The sequence below is a fragment of the Geospiza fortis genome, unplaced genomic scaffold (genome assembly GCF_000277835.1).
Source record: "Geospiza fortis unplaced genomic scaffold, GeoFor_1.0 scaffold75, whole genome shotgun sequence".
Lineage (NCBI taxonomy): Eukaryota > Metazoa > Chordata > Aves > Passeriformes > Thraupidae > Geospiza > Geospiza fortis.
Window position 1 is genome coordinate 2,877,686 of NW_005054360.1, and position 23,233 is coordinate 2,900,918.

Consider the following 23,233-nt stretch of genomic DNA (forward strand, 5'->3'; position numbering starts at 1 on the left):
AAAAAGCTTATTTATGAAACAACATAGCGCAACATCAACGTTCAGCTTAAAATAGCAGGCAAATGAAAAATGATTGCTTTTCTTGAGGAGATAAGTCTTTTGAAATCAGCTTGGAGGTTTTTCACTTTTATGAATAAAGACTAGCACATACACTGCAAGAAATGAGGCTGTTCCACACATTTTCTACTATTGTAGACAAACTAGCATACAGTCTTGCTAATTATTATTTTAAAACTATAACTATCTCCAAAAAAGCAAATTCAAGGACCTGCAAAAAATTTATTAAAGTGAAATTTCTCAAAAAGACACTGGGAGTAGAAAAGGCTAAAGAAGGTGCAATGTTGAGTCTTCATTTCATGAAATGTATGTGTATTAAAATAAAGTGTACTGGAACAGTTTTTATGACTATAAACAACCCCAACTATTTTCCATTTAAGAAAACAACTCCATTCTGAAAAAAATCAAAAGAGCCTGGTCAATATTATGCCTAATATTAGCCAATTCACTGAATATCAAAAAATAGCATCTTTTTTTCCCCCAAATTTCCAATTTAAAAAGACAGATTGTCATATTATGTTTTCCTTAGTAAATCCCTTCTTGGTAGGAATGCTCTGAATGCCCCAAACTGGAGACCCATGCAAGTTCCATGTCCGGGTTAGACATCTTTGCTATTACCTTGTATTAAAAGGCCAAAGTTTCTGATTTAAAATACAATCTTGGTTTTTACTGGTGCGAACGTAACTGTGAAATGACGAATCAATACAAACTGATAGATTTTGTTCTTGACTCTTAGGACAGCTAAGAAAATAGTTCTGGAAAATACAAATTTCATTTTTACAGCATACTACATGAAATCTATGCTGTCCATAGTTCTTACAATTTAAATTCAAATTAACTTAGTATTTAAAACAAATCAAGAAACAGAAATGTGTACCATTCTTAGTGGGTAATGACTAATCTAGAATTCACTTTATGATTCAAACAGCACAGTTCCTTCTACTCCTGTTCCTCCCCACCACCACGTTATCCTGGTTCTTAATTAAGCACTCATTTATTGCTTGGGTCCAAAACGCTTAGAAGCTTTGCTGGGATTCTCGACAATGCAGTTTCCTAAGACACAATCTGTGTATCTTACACTTCTGTTAGCAGTATGTTATGTCATTCATAGGGGAATTGCTGCACATCACTATGGTTTTCAGTTTGCAATACCTAATTAAACTCTGAGACTTTTTGACTTTTGTTTGTAATTAATTACTGATTTGATCTGATAAGACCAGACTATATATTTTATCTCTCACTGTGTATCTGGTGCAGTGCATTAGCTTTCTTTTCAGATAAACAATATCACAAACACTAAAACAGTAATTTCATTGGAGTTACACTAAAACTTCACAGAACCAGACAAACATCTGTGGCTGTGTACACAGCTACTCACAAAATCATTCAGGTTGGCAGAAACTGCACAAGGTCATCCCGTCCAACTTCCCTGCTGAAAACAGGGTCAACACTGGCCTTACAGCTTTGTCTGGATGAGTCTTAAAAACATCAACAACTGCCTCTCAGAAATCAGATTGTATTTACTAACTGACAGCAAAGGGTAGCCTGAAAATGACAGCAAAATTTGGTCTATGTACATAGGACAGATTGTTCCATCAATTCCTATGGCAATGCTCTTACTATACTTCAGAATTACCTAAACCTCCCATGTTTATTATTTAGTTATGCTGATGGATTAAAGAGAACTTCAGATTGATTGGCAGAGAATAAAGACATTTTGTAATAAAATGCCATATATACTTTTTATTTACCTACTGAATAACCTGTTTTTATACTAGAGAAGTCCAGATTATTTCAAAGAGCAGAAGGAGGTTAACATACAAAGGTACCAACCAAAATAATTAAAGAGGACTACAGGAAAGATCAAAAAGACCCATTAGATGTATTTTACTTGGGGTTTTTTATCTTCCTTCACTTTAACATTTGAAGAAAAGCTATTACTAGTAGTGTTACAACTTCCAGCGAAAGCTTTAGGATTCTGTTCATTTTAGACTACAGAAAGAACAGTCTGCAAAGCTGAAAGGAGAGCAAGTTCTGTTTGATTTGATAGTCCTAACATATTTTAGAGCTACTTGATACTTCAAAACATAACCACATGTACAAAAAAATTATTTGAATGTGTCAGATAACACAGGCCTAAAAATTCCACTAATAATCAGAGGATTAAGAGCTACATTCATCTGCACAATTTTGACTGATTGAAGTTTGAAATGTCATACTGAATTCTTCACAGAATCACAGATGGCCCTGAAGTTTCGTAGAGACTAAACAAAAAATAGTCAATCACTTCTTCTGACTAAAGTATTTTGGGTTACTTCAACACTAATCTGCATCTCTCTGAGAAAACTTCCTGTGTCATTCAAGAAGGATTTTCTACAGAGTTTCATTATTTTCATATAATCTGGGTATGTTGTTAATGTTCTACTTAGAAGAAAAACCAACAGCTGACAAAAAGTAAAAGAAACACTTCAGGCTTTGCAAGGTGAATTGCTTTTGCAATTCTGACTAAAATAATGGAATTTTTTCTGATTTTACAGCTGCAAACTTCAACACAGTACTCAATTTTGCCATGGTACCAAATAAGAGCATCATCTACCGTTCTTTCTATAAGAATTTCCATTGTAAGTTTCTTAAAAGGTCAAGAAAGCTACATTGTGGCATTTATAAAGTTTGTGCAGCAATATCCTCTATACTACATAAAATGCAGTGTGTTTTTTAAGTTCAATATACCGTATTCACAAACCCAAGCAAAACAAGCATTCAAGAAGTAACAAATAAAAAAAATTAAAAATAAAAAATTAAAAAAACATCCATTTACTATGACTGTGCCAAATCAAGCAAGAAATTACCTATGCCAAGATGGGATGTACTTCCAAGAAGTTAAAATTCAAACTGCCTACCAATTGATGACTTTCTGTTTAAATTCCCTCTCAAAAGGGCTCACCTCTAAGATGCATTCAAACTCCTAAGGCAGGAGTTAAAGAAACAAAGAACAGGAAAATGGTATTAGCATCAAAAAAACCTAACACTATCACATGCTTAAGACCAATAAAGCAAACTAAATTCTAAGGCCTAACAAACAAAAAAAGCTCTTAATTTGAATTATACACTGATTCTTTAGTGACTTATGTTGAAGGAAGAAGTCTGTTTTCTTCAGCTAACTCAAATGCAACTTTTAAATTCTACTGAAGAAGCAGAATTCATTTCAGCACGTGTAACTGTTGTGAGGCACAACTGGTCCTTGCAGATAGCCCTGTAGTAAAAAGCATTCCAGGTAAGGAATCAGATGTTGTACTAAGAACTGGTTCAACTGTTTTGGTGCTACTCTGATTCTGCCCCCAAACTCTGCCTGTAATACTGCTAGCCCAGACTGTTTCAGGGCTAAGGATGAGTTTTTTCTGGATAACTGAGTGTTCAGTATACTTCAAGAACACATATGCTTTTAAAACTAGGGGTGCAAATACAACAGTTGGATTCTTTTTAACAATACCCAACACTAAAAACATTGCTCAACTGTGAGTTGTATCTCATGTTTCCCAAACACTATCCTACTCACCAGAAAGGAATATGTGCTTAACAGGTCATACCTAAAAATCCTGTAGAAATCTAATGACTAGGATAAGCAACTTCCATCTTAAGCAGCTTCCACCTTTACTGCCTCCCAAGCATATAATAAACTGTTCTGCATTAGAAGAATCATCAAACAGTAAGCTGACAAATTAGAACATAATCTCATTGAATCACCCTCATAAAACCCAGAGTTCCAAATTTAGTGCAAAAATTAAAAGGTCACATTTTATATAAGTTCTGTCACAGTAGGTGCCTTAAGCGTTAAAGAATATTGTGTAAATTTTATACTTGTAGATAAAAAGAATTCCCAACATGCAACCAATGCACTCAAAATTATCTTGCATAATTAAGGGCAGTTCAACTTCCACAGCTGAAGATGTGAACTACAGCTCTGGAACCCTCATGAGAGCAGCAGCCAGGGAAGTGACGGCCCAGCTGAGAGCTGAGCACAGGCAGCAGAGGCAGCATCTGCCCTCCCTGCTGCTGCTGTGCCCAGGCTAATTCATACAGACCCCAGCAGAGAGGTTCAGCTGCTCACCCACATTCTATGCTTGGTCACATCCCTCTCATTCTCTGGGAAAGGACTGTCACCACTTTGATGGATTCTCCTGCATGGAATGTCCCAGTTCCCTGACTGGGAGCTCCCAGCACTCTGACCCAACTGACAAAGCAACTGCTGAGCTGAAGTAACTAATGTGTCATGTACTTTAAGAACAATCAGAACATAATAGACTGTATTTTCTAGTCAATCTGGTATACATACATTTTTTAATACAAATAGTAGAATTTAAATAGACACAAATATTCCAGATGTAGCTAGTTTTGGTAACATGCTTTATTGACTAGCATCAAGGAGCACACAAAATATCAGCTGTTGTTCAAAACTGGTACACCATTCCTAGAAAATATACAGGACAACATATTCTGTAATTTATTTAAATGATTCTCTTTCTTGCAATCTATTATTCTCTATCAGCACTGTGCTACTGATGAACCATACTTACTAAAAAAACTTTCATACTGTTAAAAATACAAAAAAGAATAAATCTAAATCCAACTGTCCTAGTTTACTGCCTTCACTCACTTAGCTTGTGCTGTTCTCATTGTGCAAATAGTCCTTGCCAAAATAATTCTCGTTTTTGTATCCACCACCCTGTTTGCTGTCTGAAAAACGTTAAAGGCACAGAGCTTCAAAGACTATCAGACATTTTTAATGAAGTGTCCTTAAAACATGTTCACGGAGAAAAAATGTGAAATAAACATGTCAAAATTATTCCTGGATGCTGTCCAGCAACCAGCTGTGGCGTGCAGTCTGTGCTAACCCTGGGAACATTCTTCTTTCTCTATGGGCCTCCAGCTTTGTCTTCTGTTCCTACGGATATTTGTATTCCAAATGCATTCAGTTAAATCTCAAACTAAGCAAGACCAAACTGAATTAGTACTTCAAGAGGAAAACAATTAAGCATGACCAAGCTTTTAAAGCAGCTATGTTTTTTTGGTTTAACACACAGTACCTTTTCATTAATTTACCATAAAAGCCATGCTGTGGGACACCTACACTGCTTGAGTCATGTCAAACCTTCAAATTCTAACACTGAAGTTCTGCTCACTTAGGGCAATTAAATAACCAAACATAGATTTTTTTGAATAGCAGCACTAATTCCTACTTTATGTCCAAATCCAAACTTTGCTAGTCATGCTCAGTGTCTGCAGATTACAGCAGAGTACTAATTATTTAAGACACTACTCAAGCATGCACATAGAGAGTGAAAAAAAGGCAAAGGTCACAAAAGAAAGGCTAAGGAAAAAGTGGGCCTAATGCTTAGCAGAGAAGGTGAATGAAGCCATGGAACAGGCTGAGGCACTGATATAACATTACCAAGAGCAGATAAGGGGGCAGTCATACAAATTCACAGGATCAGAAGGATGGATTCAGTAGTGCTGAGAGAGCTGATCAGTGTCACCACAAGGATGCACTCTATCATCTTTCAAAAGTAATGAAGGCATCAAGGGAGATTCCCAAAGACTGTTAAAAGGCACATAGCCATCTTCAAGAAAGGCAAGAGAGAGGATCTGAGGAACTACGGGCCAGTCAGTCTAATATCAGTTTACAGAAAGAGTAACTCCACACAGCAGTACAATGTAGGTCTGACTTGCCCATTTTCATCAGCATTAATTATGCAATTCTCCTTTAAATCTTCACTGACAGCATACTACTATCGGCCTTTTCAAGGTGCACTTATTATACTTTCTAAATTTGGGCACATTAGTTCCCCTTCACCTCCAGCCTTCTAAAATTTCTCCACTGTTCCATGATTTGTTAAAACTCAAAATGAATAATTCATACAGCTTCTAAGCTTTTTTTCTTTTTTAGTATCTGTAGGTGTCAGTGCAGCAGATTTAAAAACATTCAACATTAATAGTTGCTGGTACAGTGATAATACATTCTTCCCATCACTAATGATGGAGGTGGTGAGATGTAAAGGCATCATCCAGCCTCTTTCTGAATACAGAACAAAATATTTATTGAATATTTATGCCTTTCTCTGCACAGCAGAATTTATCATCCTTGCCCAGTATTGGACTTCTATCACTACTAAGCTTCAGTACCCTCCAAGAACATCCTCTATATTTAAAGAACTCCATTGTGCTCTACTGCCCACAGATTTTTATTAATAACTTTACCTCCTTAATCTCCTGTCTCCAACCCATAAAGTGCTTGCCATCATCAGCTCCCCATTCTTTAAAACTGTATTGCTTCACTCCCTTCCTTACCTTGTTTCAACCAAACAAATCATGTTTCCTAAGAGAAGAATTGTTCTGGAGTAACTAAATGAACAAGTAGGTGTCATGCAAGTCACATTTTTATGCTCAAATACTCCTTGTTTTTTTTAGGTCTGCTCTTCTTTTAAGGATTAAAGCTGGAGGTATGTGCATGCAGAACTTGTTCTTGGCTGCCAACCTGCAAAATTAGATCACAGCTCCTAACACACCTGCTCTATTTATTCTACATGCCTCAGAAAGAAAAACCTGTACAGAAGACAACAGAGTGGCTTTTATTTGTTTGAAAATTGTCAGATAGATGTAAAGAATTATTTTCAAAGCTTCAAAAATTGATTAGCAGCCAAGTGATTTATCAGTATAAGCTCCCAATACCCGCAATAGGCTGAATTCTCATAATTTTTCTTTACTGAATACAGAATGACTTTTAAGAAACTGCTCATCTTTCTAGGATCTGAATTACATTAAAAAGTCTCCAATATATTTTTTCAGATAAAAAACACTGACACAGTACTACTCTACTTGTCTTCTGCATGGTGAGAACTGTTCAAGCAGGCAACAGAACCACAGAAAGTCTGTAAGGTTTTGCTGTGACATTTCATTTTTAGAGGTTCTCTAGTGAACACTCATTAAACATGTTTTAACATACAAATTATTTCAGTCAGCTATAGTTTTCTTTACACAGCTGTGATTTGGTTTTTTAATCTATCATTTTGCTTTATCTCAAAAACTTGCACTAAATAGCAAAATATACAAGCCAGGACACAGAACATGGTATCTTTTAAGATTTAGAAAAGGGTTTTAATATGGAAAGAACATTACCAAATGTATTTCTGTAAAAACAAAAATCAATGCTTCGCTTGCAGCGAGGCAGAGAACCCTGCATATTATTTCTACCACATTCACTTCTGCTCTTCAAAGTCATTCACCTTTCACTAGTGGTGAAATAATGTAAGATCTTTGTTGTAAACTTTGTAGTTTTGAGATGTGCGCTGGGTGCATGCCAACAATCTGCATCGTCCTCTGTATCAAACATTGATTCATCCAGCTCAACTACTTCTTTTTAGGGCATGGGAAGGGAGGAGGGGAGATTAAAAATAATGGTGATAAGTGCCAAAGACATTTTGCACTTTTCTTCTAAGCCATTTCTGATCTGTGTGAATTCACTTGCTGCATGCAGGCCTCATGGCCCATACCATGTAAATGTCAATGATCATGCCACAAGTCAGAACTGAATTAACCTTAAAAATGAAACACAAAATTGCAGTGACAAAGAGCTCCCTTCAAACCCACAGTCCTGTGATGAATCAAAACAAGTAAGTATTTCCATTGATGACAGTTACCTTCAGAGATAAATAAGTACATATTTTTTCAGGATTGCTGACTATATACATATTTAATTTGCAAGTATTTTAAAACTGTTGACTGCAATAGCTGTAGCACCTACAGTATTCAAGTACCACAAAAATTCACAGACTGGAAGCCAAATTCATTTTATACAGATGTAAGAATTGAGCTTAAGTTTCTGAAATGTGAAGTTTTGGATGGGAATTTTAGAAGACGCCTCCAATAAGTAAAAAATTTAGACAATATACATACATTTACCAGATGACAAAACATGAAAATTACTTCAAGCATGAGAGCAGAGGACAAGAACAGAACTCTTTCTCCACAGGAGAAACAAGTGTATAATAAGGATACAGTGTATTGTTTCCTAACATCTTTCAAATTGCTAAATGCCTTGTAAGGTTCTCTGTTTTCCTGACTGTTAATCTAGAACCATAAAATTAAAAATACTTAAAAAAACAGAATCACAGAATAAGCCCCTGCGTTGGAAGGGACCCACAATGAGCATGGAGTCCAACTCCTGACCCTGCACAGCACCATCCCCAGGAGTCACACCATGTGCCTAAGAGCATTGCACAAACACTTCTTGAATTCCATTGGGCTTGGTGCTGTGACCACTGCCCTGGGGAGCCCGTCCCAGGGACCAACCACCCTTGGGTGAAGAACCTTTTCTGGATATCCAACCTAAACCTCCCCTGACACAACTTCAGACCATTTCCTCGTGTCCTGTCACTGGTCACCAGAGAAGAGATCAGTGCCTGTCCCTCCTCTTGCCCTCACCAGACTGCAGTGAGGTCTCCCCTCAGTCTCCTCTCGCCCAGGCTGAACAGACCAAGTGATCTTAGCTGCTCCTCACACGGCTTCCCCTCAAGGCCCTGCACCATCTTTGCGGCTCTCCTTTTTATGCTTTCTAACAGTTTTGTATCTTTCCTATACTGTGGCACCCAGAACTGCTCCCAGCACTCGAGGTGAGGCCACCCCAGAGCAGAGAAGGACAATGCCCTCCCTTGCCCTGCCCGCCATGGTGTGGCTGGTGCCCCCCAGGACAGGGTTGGCCCTCCTGGCTGCCAGGGCACTGCTGGCTCAGGTTCAATTTGCCATGGACCAGGACCCCCAGGTCCCTTTCTGTGGCACAGCTCTCCAGCCTCTCACTGCCCAGTCTCTACATCAGGGTTGCCCCATCCCAGGAACAGAATCCAGCACTTTGCCTGTTGAACTTCATGTGGCTGGTGGTTGCCCAGACCTCTAATCTCTCAAGATCTCTCTGCAGGGCCTCCCAGAGGTGCATCAGGCACAGTATGGCCAGCCAGGCAAGGGAGGGGATTGTCCCGCTCTGCTCTGCACGGGCACAGCCTGTCCTTGAGGCCTCTGTGCAGTTCTGGGCACCCCAATATAAGAAAGACAAAGTTGTTAGAAAGTGTAAAGAAGAGAGCCACCAAAATGGTGCGGGGCTTTGAGGGGAAGCCGTGCCAGGAGCGGCTGAGGTCACTTGGTCTGGAGGAGACTGAAGGGAGACCTCATTGCAGTCTACAGTTTCCTCACGAAGGTAAGAGGAGGGACAGGCATTGATCTCTCTCTCTGGTGGCCAGTGACAGGACCTCAGGGAATGGCCTGAAGCTGTGCCATGGAAGGTTTAGGCTAAATATTAGTTAAGGTTCCTCACCCAGATGGTGGTTGGGCACTGGAACAGGCTCCCCAGGGAAATATTCACAGCACTGAGTCTGACAGAGGTCAAGAAGTGTTGGGACAATGCTCTCAGGCACAGGGTGTGACTCTTGGGGCTGCCCTGTGAAGGCCCTGGAGCCGGACTTTGACGATCCTTGTGGGAGTCTCCCAACTCAGGATATTCTGTGATTCTTTCTATGCACCAATAGCAAACAACATAATTCATCGACATTTTAGCAGTACTTAAGACTATCATATAGAGTTCAAGTCAAGAAAGCCATGGAGATAAATGTGCCCTTAAAAATCCAGTCAAGAGGAGCTCTGTGACTAAACAGCTTGTGAACACTGAAAGTGAGAAATCACTGCATTTGAAAACAAAGCACCTTCAGTTCTACCAAACGTGCTGTTACACCGGATGTGTGTTAAATTTGTTTACATGCTACTTTTTATAGCCAGTTCCAAACTGAGGCACTTAATCTATCCTTAGGTAAGTAAAATGAATTAATTACTATCAAATCCTAGACACATTTATGCATTTTGTCACAACAGTAATTTACATGTCCTCCCTAAGAGAGAACAACTCTGAATATAAAAATACATTTGACTACATTGTCTGAAAGCTTAAAAGCTCCCCTAATTCAAATCATTCCTTATTTCTACAGCAGTTTGTTAAAACCAGAGTTTCTTTCTCTGCTCTAAATACACTTAAGGTTAGGTCCAATTCTTCCCTGCAACACAGCTATATGCATCACCCTGCCTCTAGTACATTACAGACATGGAAGTCCACAAGAGTTTTATATTAAATCACTAGATCAACATGGACACACAAACAGAGGATAAACAGAACCGGCTTATATCCTGTAACATGACTGCAATACAAAAAGCAAGAGGCAATTCACATAGACTCTAAAACCACAAATTTTTCAAGGCAGAAAATTCATTACCACTCAGGGTACTTTCCACCACAAAGGTGAAATTCATAATAGAGTCTGGTTGGTTACATTCTAACTATTCTACAAAACAAATTCAAAACAGGTTACCTTTAATTACAAAATAGCAAGTAATTCTTCTCTGCCTTCTAAGCAGAAGCAAAATTAAACAGGTAAAGTGAACGGCAAGATGAACTATACATCCTGTGAGATGGAAAACAGGCCTCAGGAGGGTTTGCCTCTCAACTAACTCTAAATTCATCAGTGTTTTCATAATTTATAGTCAAAAGCGAGCTGTTTTGGAAAAAAAAAAGCTTTAAGCAAAGTATTACCCTGCTGCACAGCAGCTTATCATGCTTGCAATATGTTGAACACATACTTAAGAGGATATGCAAAGGTAAACCCACTTCATACAAAGTGTTCTAACAAATCTCAAGTATCTGAAGATGACAAGCAGGCCACAATTAAATGACTTTATAACTGGAAATTACAAGCAGTTTCCTTTTATGACCAGTTATACTCACCTAGTGCTTCATGGCTTTTTTCACATAATTACTGTACAAATACTTTATGCCAGGACTGGATTTCTCTGTGTTGAATAATACCCCATAAGAACATCGGGTTCAACAACAAAAACAGACAGATCTGACAGCCATGTTCCCAGTTACATGATGGACTGTGCAATTAAGAATTGGGAAGCATACTGACTGCATTCCGATTGCAACTAAGGCGTCAAATTTAAGACTTCCTGAAAAGATTAAAGACATTTTCATTAAAATATATTCTTCTTATAATTCACTAGCATTGCTGCACAGTCAACAACACACATGCCAACTGTTTTAATTTCTATTTATATAGTAAAGGACAGTCATTGGACTGCATGAGAATTAAATTAGGAAAAGGGCTCAAACTGATACAATTTATTACCTACAAAGCATTTTCTTCCAGGTATGATCATATAATCCCACTGAGCTCACAGTTACACATTCACAAGACTTCAGTCAGTCAGTTACTGGGAACACTTATGAGTATCTGTGCTGCAAGTACAATAATACAGCTAAACAGAATTACCTGCAGCCTGAGAATTTCACAAAGCAGCCAATTAAGTTAGCAAGACTACGATTATGACAGAAAAGTTACCTGTAACAGAATAATAAGATAATGAGATTGCTCTTAACTGAAGTATCAAAATTCAGGCCACTTCTTGAACCAATAGAGCATAGAACCTCCAACTACTTTCTCTGACATTGTTAGTAAAAAAAAACAACAAAAAAAACCCAACCCAACATTCACTAGTGTCAATGTATCAGCACATTACAACTCCTCACACCCTAAAAAAACCCTGCCATCACAACCTTTCATCTTTCTTGGCACTGTGAGAAAACAGCATAAAGGTCATGGAAAACAAACTTCACTCACATTCTTACAGGTGTCTCCTCCACATTAAAGCTGAAGAGCAGCACAGAAAACCTTTTGGTGCCTTTGCAGAACAGAACACTTCAGTTCCCACACCTCTGAAGTCAACATTTTTCAGTAGTATACAGTCACTTCTATTTAAAAACAAAATAATACCTTGGGTTTACTGTTTATATACTAAAATTGAAAATCAGAAGAAACACAGGCTAACTGAACTATGTAAGAAAGACAGAACTGAGTAAGATTCTAGGTTTTTTTCTTTTCTTTTTTTTTTAGTATGCTGCTACTGCAAAGAATTCAAAAGAAAAGATTCCTGAAGGCTCAGCTAAGTAGTTCTACATTCAAACAAGCTTAAAAAGATTTGCCAATTATATGGTCAAAAGTAAGAAGCTACAGTCAAAATCTGTCTTTTTTATATCATAGCCTATTTTCCAAATGTATTAAGAAAAAATAATCTTCAATGTGAACTCGGAGTCATTCAACCAAGATTCAGCAAATTCTTAACCCACACACTTGATTTGTGATGTATTTTGGCTGCTAAGTCTGACTCTAAAAGAGTGATGTGCTACCTTATTATTATTTTTTAAAAGATTTCTCTTGGGATTGCACAGCAAAGGAATGAGTATGCAGCCTATCTTACACAGGAAGGAGAGATTTTTATCCTCAAAAACAGGAGGTTCGCCCACATGATCACCTGGGACAAACTTGGCCAGTGCAAGCAGGCTAGAAGGTTATAGGAGCCTGGGAATGTTTAACATCAAGAAAGTAATTACAGCCCAGCAAGATCAGAAGGAATTACACAGGAAATGTGAACAGTAACCCTTTCCTGCCAAAAAAAATCATGAAAAAGTGAGCGCTCAGCTGCCAGACTATAAGGCTGCACAAACCAATTGCAAAATGCAGGAATGGAAAAAACACTATATATTACTAGGCTATAAATTCCCAATGATGTGATAAAGCTACACCTCCATGAAAAGAACAAAACCCCTGGTCTTTCTTCTTGCCATGTATATGCAGTATAATTAAAGCCCAGAAGAAACATGAAAACATTGCAAACAACACACAAGAATGGTCAGTTGTCTCTTCTGGAATTTTCTTTTAAATTTATGCTGACCAAACAGTGTTCCCTCTAGAAGATGGTCAAATATCTTGTTCTTATTTAGTCAAGAAAATCTCTGTCCAAAATATGTAGGGCATTATTCAAGCAATAATGTAACTCTCTCAGTTACCTGTTCCATAAAAATTCATCTCCCAAATTCTGAAATAAACCCCATAACTCAGCAGAATGGGCTCCAAGTACTCCATGTATTTGCTGTGAAACAATTTCTATTATCTAGGGACATGGGGGAATTTGAGTGACCTGATTGTAGTTCAGTCTAGTTAGAAAGCCTTCAAGTGTGATATCAGAAAGTGAACAGTGATCACACGCCTGTTCTTCACACTGAATTGGGATCCATTTTAGTGAGAGATTTTTTCCTAAGCTACTCAATAAGGAACATAGCATTCCTTCAAATCTACCAAGACCTAATGCTGTACATAACCCCAGTCAGATAAGAGGTGAGCAATAAAGCAACCAAGCACTACTGGTTTTATTAATTTATTGATTAAAATTACCATAAACATATCCTCATTAAACAAAAATATGCTCCCCTAAAATGAGTCCTAGTGTATCTGTTCTACTGAAAAATGAGATTAAAAGATACTTTCACAATAAAAAAAAAATCTGTGAATTACACTTATTTAAGCCACACACTTTAAAATTACAAATCAGAACAGTATCATGACACATTGCAGTGCCAAAACTAGTGTATCACTTCAGCTTTTCTTCCAACCTTGTGACTCAGGTGCTCCCCTCTACCCTCCTTTACTACCAAAGCCTTTCTTTTCTCATCTCTTCTGTTGGATTATGTTTTTTTTCCTTTTCCCTGCCTTCACATCTAAGGTGAGTGGGATTTTGCCATCACTAAAGCCACACGCACAACCAATTCCTGCACGGCTGAAGTCTACTCAGCTACCTGCTCAGTGGAATCTCTAAATAAATAAAATCAAGGGGCAAAAAAATAAGAAAATACAAAAGCAGCGCATGAGAATTTCAACTACGGGTATGCAAATAGGGCAGAGACAGTGCAGTGAAGAAGCAACAAGGACAGGAAGTAATTGCTGACATTACGGCCTGCACAAGTAACCATAACTCCCATTCTTCAGGAGATAAAACTGAAACATGAAACAATTATATTTTCTATTATTTTACTGAGATGGAAGCTGAAAAGAGACAAGCACTGTGACCTCACTGGAGACAAAGGGAAAGTTCCATCTTCTCCTGCACTAAACTTAATCCCACTTCTAAGGGTTGGTGATTTGCAAAAATAAACTGAACTAGCTTTCCCAGTCAATACACGTTCTTCAAAGATTAAAGTCACTGCTCCTAAATTTGTCTGTCTCCACAGCAGATTAAAGATTTAGCAGTACAATATTCATACAAGATGTTAGCCAAAAAAACTGCAGTAGTGGATGAGCCACTAGTTTTTCAATAGCTATAAATGCAACATGAATCTATCCACAGCAGATAACACTGTGTTCTGATTGTTCATCAGTCAGAAAAAAACATTTCAATATTGTTGCAAGATATTCTGTTTTCAAAGGACTTGTACATGTGAAGCAAAAATACTCCCAGTGATACTGTGTGGTTTTTTTCAGTTCAATGTGTTTAAAACCACAGCCTATTTTCAGCCAGGTGAGCTGACTGCAGTCTGTCAGAAGGCAGGAGCTGCCTACAAGGGCTATTACTGTGCAAAGGCGTTGGTGGCAACAGCCACGGGAAGGCTTCCCTGCACCTCCTCAGTGTAGGCAGCACGTCAGAATCTGAGCATTCCTCTCATGAGGAATTTGCAACTGACTCATCTGCTGCACCCTGAAGCAGCACTGTGGCTCACAACACTGGGCACTGCACAGGATTCCTTTTCAAATCAATATTTTCCACCTGGCCACATCTGCTCTTTGTGAAACCTTGGTAGAATCTGTATCTGAAAACTTGTAGGAGTTGAACCCAGTGATCCTTGTAAGCCCATTCCAACTCAGGATATTCCACAACGTGTACCACTTCAAGTAATGCTCTTTAATTGGGAGGTTACTGGCATTCACCTTATTTCTAGAAAGAAATGTAATCAACTTTAAAATCCTTAAAGTAAAAAATGTCATATTTTGGGCCTGTGAAACCACTTTGTAATGGAAAAGTGAATTCCAAAGACACTAGCTTTGAAAATTACTGTGCTTCTAAATACAGTTATTTAATATGACTAAAATAGAATAGAATAGAAATTTAAAACTTCCTCTTTTGGGGACATCTACAATCAGCCAACCTAACACGAATTAATATTCCCACCCAGTGCCTTTCTCACTGCAAGCATACACATTAAACATTTTATCCTTCCTAATCCAGAGCAGCTTTCTAAAGATCATTACTTAAAACTGAATTATCAGATAACTACACCAGTGACATACAAGTCTTGGAGAGAGAGAGGCCAGTAAAGAAAACCTGAAACCATTCTCTAAATATCCTTCATCAGACAAGCACGGCTTTTCTCTCTCAACCACTACTAACATCCATGAATTCTCCAGGTTTATCTATTAATTTTGCAATAATTAAAAATATTTTGGAAATGGTCTTTCTAGTGTTTCATGTTTGAAATATTATGAAGAGAATTTAAATAAACAGTTTTCATTATTGAACACTTTAAAACATAATACCACTTTGAGAAAAAAAGGTTCACATGCCCAAGTTAATTACATCTCTCACCACTGAAATCCCTCAGGGTTAAATAAGGCTCAGGATACTCAGCCTGTCCTGTCCCCCTGATAGGATACTTGCAATAGTCTATAGGTACAGACCACTTTACAAATTATTTTTTTACATTTTGTTTTCTAGGGGAAAGATGCTTTATAAATTTGTAGATATTACCATCAATACATTATTCATTTTCCTTGACTTGCATTTTTGATGCTGGTCAAACTAAAACCCATTATTCCACAACCTGTATAACTAAGATTTTATAGTTTTTTATTTTTTTGCTTTTCCAAAATGAACAGCTTCCTGGAACAGGAAGAGACTTAACCAGAGCAAACCAGTTGTATACTCAGGAGTTTCCATCAATTTTGTTAGTGTTACTATTAATCTAATTTTTATGCTTCTCAAAAGCTGATCAGCTAAATCTTTCAAAGGTATCTACATTTCTGTAAGTGTAAAATAATTTTAAAATTGAAAAAAGAAAAGCAAGTTTGGTTCACTTTAATTTTGAACATGAACAAAGCTTTCTTTCAAAATTGAACAGAAATTTCACTTTCCAATAAACAGCAATATTTTATACCAAATATTTGAAGATTTTTAGATGCAAAAAACACCTTCAAAAATGTTTCAACACTTTTGCAGTGAATTAGATCAATTATACTTTAATAATACCCTACACCAGCTCTCCTCAGAGAGCTACCCAGCTATACCCAGCTATCTTCAAACCATGCTAGTACATTAATGTAGGTTTGACGCTTGCATGAACTCATTAAAAGAGAAATAAAACAGCCAAAACACTCTACAGTTTCATGCTTCTTTTAAAGCAAAACCTTATCATGTAAAAGAAACCTTACAAATACTTAATTACTTAAATCCTCTAGAACACAGCCTTTAAGTACAGAATCTAAAACATAACCATTTTTCTAACTTTCTTTATGTGGTCACAAAGTCTTTCTGACGTAAAGAAATTTGACAACCAGGTGAAAAATAGCTGTAAGAAATTAACTTCAGGGCAAACATAAATGATGCTAATCAAACACACCAAGCCTATTAGTCTCACCAGCTCACCTTAGGCAGTACATGTTCTAAACTGGTCAGAGGTGAAAAATTCTGCACTGGACTAGACTAACTCAGTGTCTGAAAAACCCTCCCAGCAGCTGTTGATCAAACCTGGCTTCCTTATCATTTAGGAAATCCAACAGGCTTCACTCAATCCTCTCGGAGCAGCTCTGACCACAATTATCCCCAGGCCTGCCACTTTCAAGTCACTGAAATTAGCTGTCTAACCAAGAAACTCAACATGCTACAGCCAACAGGCAAGTTAGTCCTGCGTTATTTTAGCAGTGCACTGACATTTTTCTTCAGCAAAAGACATGGGAAGGTTTGTTCTCAAACCTGAACAGCGGCACACTCTGCTCAGCACTTTGTAGAGGAGAACAGAGCATGTACATTATATACCTTACAGATATGATGCTTCTGTCAAGTGACACCACTATACTAATTGCTTTTTGAAATAAAGTCAGACTTCATATTCTTACTAAACATACATTCCTTTTATTTCAAATCCCATCTCCCTAGCAAATTATAAGAGCTAGACAAGATTTCAGCTTCAGCACCAGAAGAGAAGACCCAAAGCAGGAGTCAATGTGGTTTACTAAAACAGTAATACAAGATCAGTGAGTACCATCTCAACAAAAAGTACATTTACTACTGTCCTCCCCTCTAGATCACTGTGTAAATAAAACTTTTTCCTCACAGAAAAAAAAATTCCTCCAGAAATTATCAAGTACATCATTCTACACATAGAACAACAGAGAATTGGCACAATTTTCAAATACAGCAACATGCAATCAAAATTATGTAAATACGACGTAAATTATATCTTATTTATGTTTCTATAAACTCTACTGTGGCAATATATATTCTTGCAGTGCAAGCAGATGATGAATGAAAACCAAAGATGTCAGAAAGAAAGACAAACAAGCAATCAGGCTGCTAACTAAAAAGCTACACCAGGTATTTTCAGAAATGGCCCTTAATAAGGTAAGATTTAAAGAAAGAAGAAGCCACCACTGACTTTCAGAGCGCTATGTTAATCTACAAAAGTGAAAAGAAATAATCCAAAGCAAGAAATTTCTCCGGGACCCCACATACATCTGGGACCCACCTGATTATGTAAAGAATAGCAACATGCAGCGGTGGCTTTTAAACATGTATTTTTCGAGTAGTGACAATCCAGAATAGCAAAGTTTACTTTTCAGATGTTCCAACTCTAAATAATGTTTAAAAGTTGACTGTTACTTTAGACTTATCATCCCTGGCAGAGTACCTCTCAGTTACTGAAGTTTCTCTGCCTTGACAGGGGAATTCCATTTCTAGGATTCACACAGAGAAAATGTTTCAGTATAAATCATGGCTATTCTAAGCCAGGAAAATGTCCCACGGATTGCTAAGTTACCATCCTTCAGGCAAGTTCCCTGTAATTAAGGTATCAATTATAATTTCACAGGCATGTTTTATTTTATAAATAAACTCTGTTTCCATAATTTGAGCTGTGGGAAAGAATGTCTGCGTCAGTGCATCAACCCTTGCAGCACAGCAAGTTTTGAACTGCATGCCAGCTCCAAATGCTATAATATGGATTCTAGCATGGAAAAAATAGGAGGAAGACTTCCCTCTCACCCCCAAATTCTCACAAGCCTTCTGAATTTTTTTATTCCTGTCACGGCACCTCCGTGACATCTGCTCTTTGCTGCTCTAGAGCCAAATACAACAAATTTAACTCAATCTGCTGCTAAACACACCAAAAGTAAAAACTGCAGCCTGCACTAAACAGAGAGAAAAGGGCATTTAAGTGGGAATGAGAAAAAGCCGATTCTGCAGTCTTTTCCTGTTGAACACTGCTCCTGATGCTTTTATCACAGAGTTTTACATTTGAGTTTGATAGAGACTGAAAGCAAACAGTTTCCAGGACTTGAACCATGCCAAGAGAAAAGACTGGCAAAGCAACAAGCATGCTCATTTAATTAAGATACCCCCACTGCTATTTTTATGACTTTTTACATACTTGCTGGGAGTTGGCAGGCTGACACAGAAGGCCAGCGTTAGCTCATTTCATCCTCCCAAAATATTCCATCACTCTAGGTACAGAACAAACTTGTGTACTGAATCAAATTAAATTACTGCAGGAACACCAACTTCATGCATGAGCCCAGGCAACAGAAAAATCAAAGCTGAACAGAGCAGTGTCTCACAAGTAGCAAGTCACAAAAACAACTGGCCTACATAAATTCTTTCCAATTTCATGAGGACCCTGATGCTACTTCCCAAAACCTCTTTTCCAATATTCACATCTACAAGAGAAACAAAGTAAATCAGTGCGTCCTACCAAGAGAACTAGACATATTACCTAGTGGGTATCTCACCCAGATATAACACAGTACAGGGAAAGAGACATATTACCTAGTGGGTATCTCACCCAGATATAACACAGTACAGCGAAAGAGAACAAATCAGCGAGATGCTGTAACTCTTTCTCCCATAAACAAACTAGGGATAGACTTAATTCCTTCACTCACACCACCAACACATGGTTTTTAGATGAGCTTTATTAAAAATCATGATAGAAAAAATAATTTTGCAAGTGACGAAAAGATGAGGGATTATATTCTTTTAGGAGAAAAGGTAATCTAAGCCTGTGTAAATACTCTTGCACTCTAACTCATTCAATTTCATTAGAATTTTTCTAAATTAAAATTATCCCTAGACTGCAGAGCTCAGTCTTACCAGTTTATTAAGAAATAGATCCTTTCTCAAGTTTCCTTTCTCACTTTGTCACCCGAATTTCACAGAATGTCCCCTTATTCTTAGAGCACGAACCAAAAAATCAACAGCTTTTGAATTACTGCTCAAATAATTCATCTTTCTGTGTACTTGTGTTATACTTTTTCATATTCACTGCCTTGCAAAGGCTAAACAATCTCTTCTTTTTTTCCAATTTACCTTTATAAAAGCAAATTTCCATTCCCACAGATTCCTTTTTTAGACTCTTCACTGATTCCCTTCTTCTCTACATCCCTTTTAGAGGCATCCAGCACCACATCCACTGTGATGGCATGATGTATGACAGTAAGATACTGATTTTTACCACTGCATTTTATACTCCATCACACTTTGTTTAGTTTGATTGCAAGTATGAACACAGGTATCAGAAGTAAAGAGAAGAAACAAGATTTTTAACACACAGTCCCCTACTTTGAGTATGTGGCATTACTAACATGCCAAGACATCATTTGGGGCCAGGCAGTCTTTGCATTTTTGTCCTTCAGCATAATTTATTCTTTGTAACTCACCAATTACAGACTGCAAATCTTTGTCATTTGCCTATCAGGGTACCCTCCCTGAAAGAAAATCACTGGTTTACAGGAGAACACAAACACATACTAAGCAAAGGTAACTGCCCAGGACTGTTTGCTTTTAGGTCTTCAATGAGGAATCAGGTGTGCTTTGGCACAAAATCAAGTCAATTTTTCAAAGGGTAGGTCTGCTGTATTTTTTACTAAGACTGTAATAGAAAAGATAAATCATACTATGGAGGACAAGAATATTCTGCATCCTACTTATTCTACCATAACTATGGAAAATATGTAACATCTCTGAATTAACTTGCTAAATACCATAAAATCTAATAGATACTATACTGGCCCTTACAAGGTACAATCCAGCCAAAACTACAAAAAGTTTCCTAAAACACAGTGCATTACATTTATAATTTGAAGATTTGAAATCACAACAGCCTATCCCTACCCTATTTTTCTCTGGAAGCTAAAAAAAACAAGAGAATCTATAAGACTTTTTTTTTCCTCAATGATGAACAATATTGTAAAGTTTGCTTAATATTGCTGTTTAGGGAAAAACATAACAGAGCGATTGACCTGACTCTCTGTTCTTAAACACTCTGCTAAAAGAACAAACTATTTGTGAAAATAACAAAAACCAGCTGAAGGCATTTGGGTGGTCTCCATTTGAGTCCTGTAATAATATAGAACAGTTCCTTTTTTCTAAATCCAATACTGATTTGTTTTCCTGCTTTGGTAAAGCCTCAAAATCTGTTGATGACAAAAGCAACACAACACACTGAACATCCATATTCATTTACTGGCAGGCTGCTAACTTGATTCATCACACACAGAGTACTACACTTACATACACAACAGTATTATGCAGGTTTCTATAGACTGATCCTTTTTAATTCCCTAACAGTATTTTGAGGGGTCATATAGTTTTATCTTTAGGACACTGCATATGATTAGCAGAGACCAACATTGGGTAGTTCAGCTATACCGCCCTGCTTCCTAAAAACATGGATCTACCTTATTTTTTCACCAGCAGTTCTGTTCTGATTGAGCTGAGGAAGAGCAAAAACTGTCAGAACTTCTTGGTGTATGTAGCACTCTTTGAAAGGACAGCCTAATATAAATCTGAGATCACACACCCTCACAATCACCAGACTGTAGTCTCCCTTAGAAGGCCAACCAGTCATGGCCAAAAAAATCCACCATAATTAAGTTCTATTTCATTTAGCAGAAGACTGAAGTGTGCTCAAAACTATAAAAATCAGTAAATTTTTTGTAAAATCCCTATTTTCTACAGTTCATCCCAAATAACCACAAACATACATATAAGAGAAGTGGCAAAGAAGCACAGGTGTAACAGCAATGACATCAGTCTAAGCTGTAATTTGTCACCATATACCATTTTCACAGTGCTGGCCCAAGAGAAAGATCCTTTGAGGAAGAGACACAGTCCCTTGCAATTGTCCTTCACAGCTGAATACTGCAGCTTTGAGGGGTTTTTTGATTTGGCTTCTGCTTTGGGGTCACGTAAAACCATTAAACAATTCCTACAGACATTTCAGCATTCAGCTACTGGTAGCAAAGGGATTAATGAAAAAGACTGAGTATTGGAACACAGCTCTGACTGCTCTGCCACTCACACTTGAACAGCAAAAATATTCCCTGGAACTGTAACTTACAACCAAGCTAATATCCCAAATCGATTTCAGTGATAGATCCTAGTAAGTCTTCCAGAAGTTGCTTCTTTCCCCACAACTCCTTTACCCATCCAACAAATTTTCCAAGCTGCTTTTCCATCTCTTTAGCACTTGCAAATACCCGAGTGAGCCACAAGAATACTCCTGTCTCCCCAGGGACTTGCTGTGACTGAGGCTCCTCAGCAGGGCTGAGATAGTCCAGCTCTGAAGCTCACTACATGACCTCTTCTTGGCATTAACCACAACACTTTTTCTAAACTAACAATCCTGGATTTAGACTTTCTAAAAAACAAACTGCTAAGCCACCAAATGAAACATGATGCATACACAGAAATTAACATCCTATAGCACCCTCTAAAAGTAAAAGTCACACTTCAAAAAAAAAAGCATGTTTATGATTCAATACTCCATAATTTTACTCTTTATATGATTCCATGAAAAAAACCCCTCATTCTGCAAAATAAAAGTTTAACCACAAATGAAGTGGCCACAATGTATTACAGTTCTGAAAAATGGAGTGAGCTGTTGATTACATTCTTTCCTTTCCATCTGTGCAACAATTCAAGGTGAACTAACAGCAAAGTACTAAACTTCTTCTGGTATGAGGACACCAGCCAGCCGCCCTTCAAGCAAGGCTTTCAGTACTGTATAGCCTTCAAAAAGATGCAAGAAAAGAACCAAAGAGAAAAAGAACAGTTCACAGTTCAGGTGAGGAAAACCTTGTCTCCTAAAATGGTAAGACTGAAGTGACAAAGCAAAGACAGTCTTTCCTTAATTGATGCCCTTTCACATCCTTGTTCAATACACAGCACAGTTCTACCACAGTGAGGTCTATGGTGTTTTGATTATGTTCTTGATATTAAGTGGAAGAGTTATCAGATTACAATGTATTGCTGTACAAACCACACTAACTTTCCTACAACATTCAATTACACTATAAATACCCATGAAATTAGGCCTTTAAAAAAGTAATGCTTGAATACTACTGACACTAGGTTTAATCAGCCAATTAGGGACAAACCAATACCAGAAAATACAGTACTATAATACGATAAGTCAAAGACACAATTAGCAAATATCACACTTCATGATATTTGAATAGAATGGTTTTGACCCAGTTGTTCTGTGGTTTCATGAGGTGACAAGACCAACAGTCATACAGCAAATACAATACAAAGACAGAAGCACTCTCAAAATGCCATTTTAAGCTGGCAGTAAGAATCTCTTTATTACATCAGCACAAGAAATAATGAAATTTAAAAAAAAACCTACAACTTTTTATTTTTGAAATTTAAAAACATTAAAAAAAAAGATCTCTGTCATATAATTTAATGGTGGTTACATTGTGAAGAAGTCTGTAATTCATTTAACTTTGACAAAAACATGCAAATATACTCCATGAGAAAGAGTTCAATTATTACTCAATCAGTACTGTTTCTCTTATTTGCCAATGTTAGTCTTGTAAAAATATGTGGTCATGTCTTAAATTCGTTTTTAAAAAAATCTCTTCAAGTAAAACATGTTCTGGATCTCTGTAAGTGAATTAAAACACCAACATGAAGTATTAAGTCTTAGCAAATAAGGCCCGTGTCTTGTCTTGACTGCAAATAAGGATGAGCATCAAAAGATACT

At 37.4% G+C, this 23,233-nt stretch overlaps 1 protein-coding gene across 3 annotated transcripts in view; it reads right to left on the reverse strand.

The window, feature by feature from the left end:
• Positions 1-23,233, reverse strand: part of ZNF438 (zinc finger protein 438) — a 49,744-nt gene that overhangs the window by 25,379 nt on the left and 1,132 nt on the right. The gene's annotated exons all lie outside the window — the stretch shown is intronic.